Genomic DNA, 10874 nt, shown 5'->3' with positions numbered 1-10874 from the left:
TGAACTGGGAATCAGGAGGGGCCTGAGGCATAATATCATCGATGAGGAAAGGGTCAATATCTGTAATGCATGTAACCAACATTCTGCATGTGAGCCCACACAGTACTTAGTCAGAGGAACAAATGTGGTACATGAAACCAGCGTGGCTCTCTTGGTGAACTTCCTGCACTGTGACATGTGACAGCTCCATACTCTCAGTGGTTTACTAACATTGATAACCATTCGTGTTTCATGTCATTTGTAGGTGACGTGTAGCCTTCTGCCATAGTTCTTAGATCCATTCTGAAAGAGGAAGCCCTGTGTGTAACCGCCATTCTTCTGACAGAGAAAAAGGAACAAGGGCTGAAATACATAATTCTTAAAGCTTCAGCTCAGAAGTGAAACACATTTCTTTGCTCATATCCTATTGACCAAAGCAAGTTAAACGGTCAAGCCTGGTGACAAAAGAGCAGGAAGCATTTTCTTCCCATAGAAAAGTAAAGTCAGTTATTTGGCAAAATGGGTGTGGGCATATAAACCTCTATAGTGAGAGCAGCAAAAAGTGGGGATAATACCATAATTCACCATAATGGCTTTGGAACCTATGGAATACATGCATAACCAACAGGAATCATTGGAACTGTGAATGACATTGTACCTGGACACAGCAGAGGGCCAAGGTAATGTAGGCAATCAAAGTAACATGTAAACAATAAATATCTGCAGGCAATATTGAAAATAAAGCCAGTGTTATATGGAATCAATGCAGCCCACAGACCTGATATGGTGCACGAAACCAATGTGGTTCGTGGGGCTAATGACATTCCTTGCATTGTGCTGGGGAAGGACACAGAGCTTAACATTAAGTGACCAGGCTTCTAGTCTCAAGCTTGCTAACTTGTTTTGTGACTTTGGACAATTCAATTCCTTTATCTGGATCTTAGTTTACTCACCTATAAAATAAACACCATGAATGCAATGTCTCTAAAATTCTATGCCTCAGTAGGGGAAGTGCGTGAAATGCAAATGCAGGAAACTGAATCCTCTGTGAGACGTAAGATGAAGTAAACCACAGAAGAATGAGTTGCTACAGGTGTGCTGCCCATCCGTGAGCCACAGGGAGCAGCACATATTCTTTCAGGGTATCTAAATGACACATGAGCTCTCTAAGAATCCTGGCATGGAGCCTCGGAGTCTGCAGGGACAGCCTACTTTCTTCCAGGCCTCATTGGGGGCCTGAGGTCTTGGAATGAGTCAGTCCAGTTCATCCAATATGGCCCAGGCAGTATCAGACCCTGTGGAAACCAAGAGAGATATGTGAAGAGATATAGTCATGAAATCATAATCCACAACCTAAGAAGAGGCCACAGTGATCTGTGGGGACCCGTGACCTCAGAGGAGGGACATTCCCTCAGTGGGTGCCAGACACATAGGACCGGGTTATACCTCACCCCACTCCTATTCACTACTGGGTCCCTCAGCTCTTTGTAAGCTCTCCAGATGTTGGAGTCAGGGCAAAGGAGAGAGAAAGCCCAAGAAGATTTCTTTTTAATTAAAAAAAATTTTTTTTTAATCCTCACCTGAGGATATTTTTACATTTATCTTCAGGCAGAGTAGGAGGGAGGGAGGGAGGGGGAGAGAGAGAGAGAGAGAGAGAGAGAGAGAGAGAGAGAGAAAGACATTGATGTGAGAGAGACACATCGATTGGTTGCCACCCGTACGACCCCAACTGGGGCCAGGGACTAACTGCAACTGAGGTATGTGCCCTTGGCCGGAATTGAACCTGGGACTCTTTGATCCTCAGGCCAATGCTCTAACCAATGCTCTAACCAGCAAGGACAAGAAACCCCAAGAAGATTAATGCTACTTCTTCCACCAGTGGAATGATAGCTCCAAATAGAAATTAAGTTTAATTATAGAAAATAAAGTTGCAGAAATCTGAGGAAATAAATAGGATTCTATGATAAGAGAAAAACCTACTCAATGGAAGAGGGAAACCTACTTAACCAAGAGTTGACAGGTAAAGCCTGTGAGGAATTAAGATTTGGTTGATACCTGAAGATGAGAAGGAGTCATCCATGCAAATAGCCAGGAGCAAGGCATTTCAGGCAAGGGGACACCAAGCACAAAGGCTCCAAGTCAAGAAAGGGCTTTGAATCGTCTGCAGAGCTGGAATAAAGGTCATGTGGTTATAATAAAGTGAGCAGGAGAGATAGAGATAGCACTGAGAGGTAGGCAAAGTTTAGTCCTAAAAGGCCTATGAGGTATGTGTTTACGCTAAGTACAGTGGGAATCTTGGGTTCTTATTAAGAGAGGGATGCAGTTTTAGGGATGATAGACTCCACTGTGAGTGAGACTTGAGGTGACTGGGAAGGTCATTGGGGATGAGAATGTCAGGGACTAACAGGCCAGGAATGAGAATAAAGAATCACCCTTTAAAGAATGAAATTTTGCCATTTGGGACAACATGGATAGAACTAGAGTATTGCGCTGAGTGAAATAAGTCAGAGAAAGACAGATGCCACTTATATGTGAAATCTAAAGAGCAAAACAAATGAAGAAGTAGAACAGAAACAAACTCATAGATACAGAGAACAATTTGACGGTTGCCAGATGGGAGGGGGTGGGGCACAGGTGAAAAAGGTGAAGGGATTGAGAAGCACAAGTTTGTAGTTACAGAAGAGTCACAGGGATATAAAGTACAGCCAGGGAATATAGTCAATAATATTGTAATAACTATGTATGGTGCCAGGTAGGTACTAGATTTATCAGGGTGAACACTTCACAAGTTATATAAACGTTTAATTATTGGGTTGTACACCTGAAACTAATATAATATTGTATGTCAACTGTAATTAAAAATATAATAAAATTATTTTTAAAAATTAAAGACAAAACAAAGAAAGAGAGCTGCAGGGGACGTGGTGTCCCTGGGAGAAGTCCAGGTTGAGATTATTGGAAGGGGCAGTTGCTGACTGTGGTGCTGAAGTTGAAATGAAGAAGAGGGAGAACTGGGGACTCTATGCTTGTAATGTACATATGTTTATTTGTACACAATCATTATTTTCTTCTTTTTGTCATTTAAAATTATTTAACACACATGTTGTTGAAAGTTAACATTATAATGTCACAGGTAACAGAATATTCAGTGAGATTGTGGCTGAATTTGAGGAGTAGTTAATGCACTCTGTGATCTTCACTTGTAAGGACACATCTTACTAGGTAGAAATGTGGAGTTGTTTTGTTAATTGTGAGGGGCTTTGAATGTTCATAGAGGGATGTGTATGGAAACTGAGCAGCCAAAAGGCTGGACTATATCAGTTATTCATTTATTACCTCAGTTCTAAATGCAGCTTCCAACATATGCTCTGTGATAAACAACGCAATTGCCTTCCGTATTTCTCGTGAAAGTGAGCACGATGTTAGGCTTCCTCAGCGGGCACTGGGAGAACACTGCAGCTCGAATGAGATTTTCTGCATTTTCCAGCCTGAGTCACAGGTGACCCAGAATGCACAGTGACCTTGCAACTTCAGTCTGGCTGCCCTCTCATCATGGAAACCAGAGCCTCCCACAGCCAGCCATCTGCCTGGCTCCCGCAGCAAGCCCGGGAGTGGCCTGCACGCAGCCACTGGGTGGACTCTTTCAGTGGGCCCCACAGGTGTTCATGCAACCCCTGTGCTCTGCAGGGTCACAGAATGAGAAGCGGTTCCATCTACAAGCCACGCACTGTGGAGGCTTCCTGTCCTCACTGGCACCTGGCATCTAGCTGTATGTTCACACCGTTCGCTACTTGCCCTCTCCTTTACCTTCACTCTGAAAGGTGGCCTACAGTTTGCAACTCCAGACCAGTTCTGGCTTGGCTAAACCAGTGAAGTCTTCTGCAATCGGAGCAGGAAAGTTTGGGATGGTTCTCTGGATCCTGGGATGTCAGAATGATGGCAGGTCAAACGAATGCCAGGAACTCCTGCCTCTTTTCTGTCTTTTTCTTTGGTGGTAGAAAGAGTGAAGGCAAAGATGGAGCCGATTCTGTAAAGGTCAGTAGAGGCTCCTCACGGAGGCTTCCCTTTGTGACTCAGGCTTCACAGGAGTGCTGCCTGCTTTTCCTGGTATGATAGACATCGTGTGGTCAGGACAATTCTTGTGATTCTGTGGAGCAGCTTGTCTGTGCCTCCTCCCGTGTGCTGGGGACTCTACGCAGTCACAGCCTGGATGAAGGGTCCTGGTTCTGCTGAGAGGAGCCAGCGCCATCATGATCGTCACATCCTGTCGTGTCCGTCAGTGTGAATCAACTACTCCGTTAACACCGTTATCACTCAGTTCAGATGTGAACACATGTTTATTTTAAAAGCTCTACCATGTGAGTATCGATGAAAAGATATTTGAGGCTTTTGTACCCAAGGCCCCTTCATTTGGTCTCTTAAAGGAGTGTTATAATTTTTCTATAGTTTTTCTGACTTAGCATTCATGCGCTTCTTGGTGACAGACCCAAGCTTACTAAATCCACACCAGAATGAAGTGTAAACACACGCCAACCTTTTCATTTTAAAGGTGAGCTGTCCCTTTCCAGAGAGCAGAGAGGCCCCTCTCTCTAAGCTGAAATGGTTTCAGTTATTTGCTGGGCAATTGGGGAAGAGAGGTAGAGTATAACAAGAACAGCAGTGTTTACACAGATCATGCCACGTGTCAAGCACTGTCTGAGAACTTTACCTACATTAACTTCTTACAACAATCTTACAAGGTGGGGTTTGCTACAAAGTATGAGCTCTGACCCACTATGATATGGTTTGGGTAATGTTTTTTCTGTGTACTGAGAGACCCCTCAAAATACCTCTTCACTACAGCAAGGGCACACGGTGTACTGTGGGACCCACATGCCCATTGCTGGATGGACAATGACCAATCCCTGAACCCTATTCCTTACATCTGGAATTCCTTAGGTCACTTTTCCTATTCCTTAGGTCACGTTTTCTTTCTCCTGAGACTATGTTCCTTTAGATCTGTTCCTACTCCTGATTGAGATAAAATAAAGTCACTGTTCTGGGTCCTCAGAGTCATCCTGTCTCAGCCATCCTGAGTTGATTTAATAGGTCCAATCCTCATGCCCTCTGTCACTCAGTGAGAAAATGTTGATGATGCATTTTTGGTGCCAGACCATTTGCTAGGCCCTGGGGAAACAGAAACGAATCAAGCACAGGCTCTGTGTTGGTACTCTGTATACAGCTGGGTTTCTTGATGTTTGAGGATGGCTCATATGCAGGAGCCATTAACAAGTCCCGCCCAGGCACCTACCATCACCCATCATCTCCAACTCTCAGTCATTGATTCTTGTCTGTCCACAGAGGGGTGGAAAGGAATGGGGTGAAAGACAACAGAACCTGTGGTTTCAGGTCTGGTGGTGGCCTTCTGTGCTCCAGTGGCCTCACTCAAGGACCCTTCCCCAGCCTGTTAATTTGAGGAAATCTCTGTTGACATCTTTGTTTCTGAGGCTATAGATGATGGGGTTGAGAAAGGCAGAGATGGCATTGTAAAACAGGGCCAGTTTCTTGTTCCGCTCTGGGGAGGCATTGGCCCCAAGGTTCATGTACATAAACATGGCAGGTCCACAGAACACGGTGACCATGGTGATATGGGAGGTACAGGTGGAGAAGGCCTTGAGTTGACCCTGGGCTGAGTGTATTTTCAAGATGGTGGCAGAGATGCAGATACAAGAGGCCAACATGAAGGAAAGGGATACCAGAAGAAGGATGAAGCCCAGAAAGACATCTACTTGGTCACTGAGAGATGTGTCTGCACAGGCTGGCTTCAGAACAGCAGGGACCTCACAGAAGTGGTTGATTTTATTGGAGCCACAGTAGAGCAGGTACATTATGAAGACAGTGTAGACTAGGGAACAGTTGATACCCCACAGTCTACAAAAGACCACCACTGACCCACTCTACCATGGGCTCATGAAAACCTTGTACCTGAGTGGATGGCAGATGGCCTCACATCTATCATAGGTCATGACAGAAAATAACCAGCCCTCAGTAATGCCCCAAATCAGGAAGATGCACATCTGGCCACACACCCAACATGGGAAATAGTTTTCTTCTGGCAGACCAGATGTAGCAATATGTGGGGCAGAGTGGTGGTGACATAACTCATGTTGAAGGTGGAGAAAACACTGAGGAAGAAGCACATGAGTGTGTGGGGGTGGGAGTCCAGGTGGATCAAGGTAACAATGAGCCCATTGTCCACAAGTGTAGAGAGGTAGAGGAAGAGGAAGATGTTGAAGAGGATTGCATTAATTTGGGAATTCTGGTGAACTTGAACGTGGAGCTATGGTTCTCCCTGGGAAAGTCCTGCATTATCCTTCAGCAGTAGAAAGAGAAATAGACCTGCTAGTGGCCTGGAATAGGCTGCATATTCCAGTAACATATTCCAGTAACATATTCCAGCGAGGCCAGTGATTATTTGGATCCTACTTGGGATTAATATCAGGTCAGTGTTAGAAGTCTACCTGGGGCAAAGCTAAATTTGAGGAGGGGAGAAAAACCTTCATGGAATTTTCTATTTCTCAGGCCCAAATCTTTTCTTAGGACCTCCAGGGTTTCACTTTATTCTGTCTACCAATCCCCACAAGGTCATCTGCTTTCCTCTCTCAGGAGCGACCATCAGTCAGTGCCTTGCTTGGGGTTCTTCTCTCCGATTGCTCGAGGTAGCGTGGGATGATGAAGATCCAAAGTTCTCTCCTCCCTCTTCTCTGAAGACAAGCACTAAGAACACTTTCCTTTGGTGTGTTAAACTTCTTACCACTATAGATTTGTAGACAGGGTGAGTCCGATATGTGGGGAAAGCTATACAACTCCAGAAACTTTCAATGTTTTTAGAAAATTTTACTCAGGGATGTGTTTCTTGACTCTTTTGGGCCTCTAGAAACTTCCTCCCATCTGATTTTATTTTTTATTTTATTTTATTTTTGTTTTTTTTTATTTTTTTTATTTTTCCACATCTTTATTGTTGGATGTAAAATGTATTACAGATGTTCCACATTTTTCCCCCATTGACCCCCTCCTCCCCACTCCCGCCCCCCTCCCACCTTTTCCCAAACTATTGTCCGTGTCCATTGGTTATGCATATAAGTTCTTTGGTTTATTTCTTCCCACCCCCCCAACCCCTTTCCCTTTGAGGTTTGTCAGTCTAGCAATGAATTTGTGCTTCTTAATCCCTTCACCTTTTTCATTCATTCCCCCAACCCCTTTCCCAACTGGCAACCAACAAAATGTTCTCTCTATCTATGAGAATGTTCCTGTTCTTCCTGTTCATTTTGTTTGTAAATTCCATTGTTGATAGATATGTATTCATTGCCATTTTGTTTGTTCATACATTTTATCTTTTTCTTTAAAAAGACCCTTCATCATTTCATATAATAACGGTTTGGTAGTGATGAACTCCTTTAACTTTTTCTTGTTTGGGAAAGTTTTTATATGTCCATCGATTCTAAATGACAGCTTTGCAGGATAGAGTAATTTTGGTTGTAGGTTCTTGGTTTTCATCACTCTGAATATTTCTTGCCACTCCCTTCTGGCCTGCAAAGTTTCTTTTGAGAAATCAGCTGACAGCCTAATGGGAACTCCCTTGTAGGTAACTAGCTGCCTTTCTCTTGCTGCTTTTAGGATTCTCTCTTTGTCTTGAACCTTTTGCATTTTGATGATGATGTGTCTTGGTGTGGGCCTCTTGGGGTTCATCTTGTTTGGGACTCTCTGTGCTTCCTGGACTTGTATGTCTGTTTCCTTCACCAAGTTAGGAAAGTTTTCTGCCATTATTGTTTCAAATAGGTTTTCGATTTCTTGTTCTCTCTCTTCTCCTTCCGGCACCCCCAAGATGCGAATGTTGGCACGCTTGAAGTTGTCCCAGAGGCTCCTTACACTCTCCTCATTTTTTTGGATTCTTTTTTCTTTTTGCTGTTCTGGTTGGGCGTTTTTTGCTTCCTTATATTCCAAATCGATGGTTTGCTCTTTGGATTTACGTACTCTATTATTGAAGCTATGTAAATTATTCTTTATTTCAGTTAAAGCCTCCTTCGTTTCTAACTGTGCAGCGATCATTTCTGACTGGTACTTTTTTATGCTCTTGAGGCCCTCACTGAGTTCATTGAGCATCCTTATAAGCAGTATTTTGAACTCAGCATCTGTTAGGTTGCTTATCTCCATTTCGCTTAGTTCTTTTCTTGGGGTTTTGTTCTGTTCTTTCATTTGGGACCTGTTTCTTTGTATCCTCATTTTGGCTGCCTCCCTGTGTTTGTTTCTGTGTATTACTTAATGAGAGGTATGGGGCTCGCTGAGACCCAATGCTGCTCGTTTGAAAGAATTTAGGAAAAACCTGAAGCAGGATCCAAGACAGGCCAATCCTATGGTTAAGCAAGTAGCAACAGCTTGGGTGGGCTTGAAAGTTGTGTGGGGCGGGGCCTCAGGGAGTCAGCAGGGCGGGGCTACCAGTGTGAGCCAGGTTGCTGGAGTCCCAGATATGGCGACTGTCTGCCGCCCCAGCGAAGGGCTCACCAAAGGAACAAAGGCCTCTGACAGCACGTTTGTCCCCGAGAAAGCCCCCTCTCCAGCCCTCGCTCCAGTGCCAAACAGCTCAGTTTTTCCCTGTATGTCTCTGGTGCCCCTCGAGCTGCCTCCCCTCCGAGCTTAGAGGGAGAGAGTCCGATAAGTCCGTGCGCGGGCCCTTTAGGGAGCTGCCTGTGGCTCCAGCCACCTCAGCTTCCCTGAGCCTCAGTTTCTGCCGGTTTTTCCAGCCAGAAGTTATGGGGATTCTCTTCCTGGCACTGGAACCCTGAGCGGGGCACGTGGTGTGGGACGGGGACCCCTCAGTCCTCAGGAAGGACCTTCCCAGCCGCAGGAGCCTCCTGATTTTTATCCGCCACACTTGGGTGTGGGACCAGCCCGTCGTGCGGCCGCGCCGCTGCCGCCACCCCTCGCGCCACTGCCCCTCCTACCGGTCTGGATATAGCTGCTTTTTTTTTATTTTTTAAATTCCGTAGTTGTAGGACTTCCATTCAGCTTGATTTCAGGCAGTTTTGGATGATGGTTGTTATGTAGTTTTGTTGTAACTTGGATGTGGTTGTGGGAGAACGCGATACTGCGTTTCCCTACGCTGCCATCTTGACCGGAAGTCTGATTTTATTTTAAGTGGACTTGCTTTCTACTCTGGCCTTACCCGCAACTGAATGGAAGGGTCTTTCTGCTTAATCCTAAAACGATAATTGAGGCAGAATGATAGCTGTCTTTTTGGCTTAAAGACAGCTTTGGCATCTCTAAATCCCTCCAGCCTGGTGGTGATATCCCTCCCAATGGTAATCTATCCCTTGGAGTCCCTTTCTTCCCTGGAGTTGAGGTTTAGGATAGGCAGGGAGCCCCAGTTAAAGACTGTGCTCTGGTTTAGTTTATTTCTTCAAAGTTAGAGTTGATTCATTGTTTGTGGTGCCACAGAAGGTGGTGCATTCTAATGGAGGAGCATGGGATTTGGAATCAGAAGACTTGAGTTCAAGTCTTAGTACTTCTACTCTGGCCCTGTTCAGGTAATTCCATCTCTTTGACTCTCAATTTTCTTGTCTGCAAATAATATCTTTTAGGGAGAGATCTTGCGAGAAGTAATACATGATATGTGTGAAGTGACTAGCACGGAGCTGGAGTTCAGTGATGATAGTTCCCATCAAATCCTCTTCCTCAAGGTGTCATTTATGACTGAGCACCCACTATCTATCAGGCCCTGTATTAGGAGCTGGAGACACAAGGACAAACAAGCCATAAACCTATTCCTCAAGGTGTTTACAGTCTAGCTGAGGACATAGAGACACAAACTCCATTCCAATGTATTCAGCACTGTGATGGAAATATGTGCTGGCAGTCATAGCTCTGTGCTAAATAGATACAGAAATAAAAATCTCTGCCTTCAAAGAGCATACACGGGGAGGAGACAGGTAAACCAGAAATGGAAGTCAAGTGATAAGTGCTGTGACAGGTGTCATGGGAGCTCATTAAAGGAGCAACTGGACTTACCATTAGGAGATAGACCCCTCTAAGAAGCAGACACACAATGTGAATCTTAAAGGATGAGCAGGAATTAGCCAAGCAAAGAACTCAAGGATAAGTTTTGCAAGCAGATGGCATAGGAGGTACAAAGAATCATAATTAAGGAAGGAGTCTTGCAACCAGGAAGTACAAGCCATGAAGTCTGAGGGTAGGCTAATCTGCAAAGAGTAGGAAGGAAAAGATTATAAAGGATACTGTATACGTTGATAAGGCGTATGGACTTGATCATTTAGGCCATGGCACGTTCCAGAGAAGTTTTAAGCAGAGAAGTAATTTATTCAGGCTTGGGTCTTAGAAACATTCCTCTTGAGGGGAAGTTAGGAGAAGACACTGGAGGGAGACCAGTTGAAGGGCAGGGGGGAAAGGCAGAAGAGTAGCGTTCTAGACAACAAAGAACAGAAGAAAGAGTAGAGAGAGGGGTAGGAGATTGAATCAACAGACCTGGTAACTGAGAAGTGCGGAAGAAGGAGGGAGGAGAGAGAGAAGGAAGGGCTTAAGGTTTCAGGCTTGGGAAGCTAAGTTGACAGTGGGACCATTGCAAAACAGAACCTAGGTGGAGGTGAAGGAGGGAGACATGGGGTGGGGCAGGAAATAGCAGGGAGGCAATTGACACTACAGCCTCACAGGAAGTTTTCTCCCATGTGGCACAATACCTGAAAACTCCAGTAGGGGATTCCTCCATTCTATCACTCCCGGATGTTGCTGGGTGTTCCGACACAAGGCAACTTTTTTTTTTCTTTTTTCTTTTTTTAGATAAAATGTGTCTCATGGTTGGAGATGCTGCTGCATGAGATAAGACACTGCAAGATCATTCATTT

General features: G+C 44.7%; 1 pseudogene; it reads right to left on the bottom strand.

Annotated features, from left to right (window-relative positions):
- Positions 1 to 5399: 5399 nt before the first annotated feature.
- On the bottom strand, positions 5400 to 10285 carry LOC118626790 (annotated as a pseudogene).
- Between the last annotated feature and the right edge of the window lie 589 nt (positions 10286 to 10874).

The sequence above is a fragment of the Molossus molossus genome, unplaced genomic scaffold (assembly GCF_014108415.1).
Source record: "Molossus molossus isolate mMolMol1 unplaced genomic scaffold, mMolMol1.p scaffold_m16_p_12, whole genome shotgun sequence".
In the NCBI taxonomy this organism is placed as follows: Eukaryota; Metazoa; Chordata; class Mammalia; order Chiroptera; family Molossidae; genus Molossus; species Molossus molossus.
This window is presented reverse-complemented; position numbering and strand designations above follow the sequence as displayed.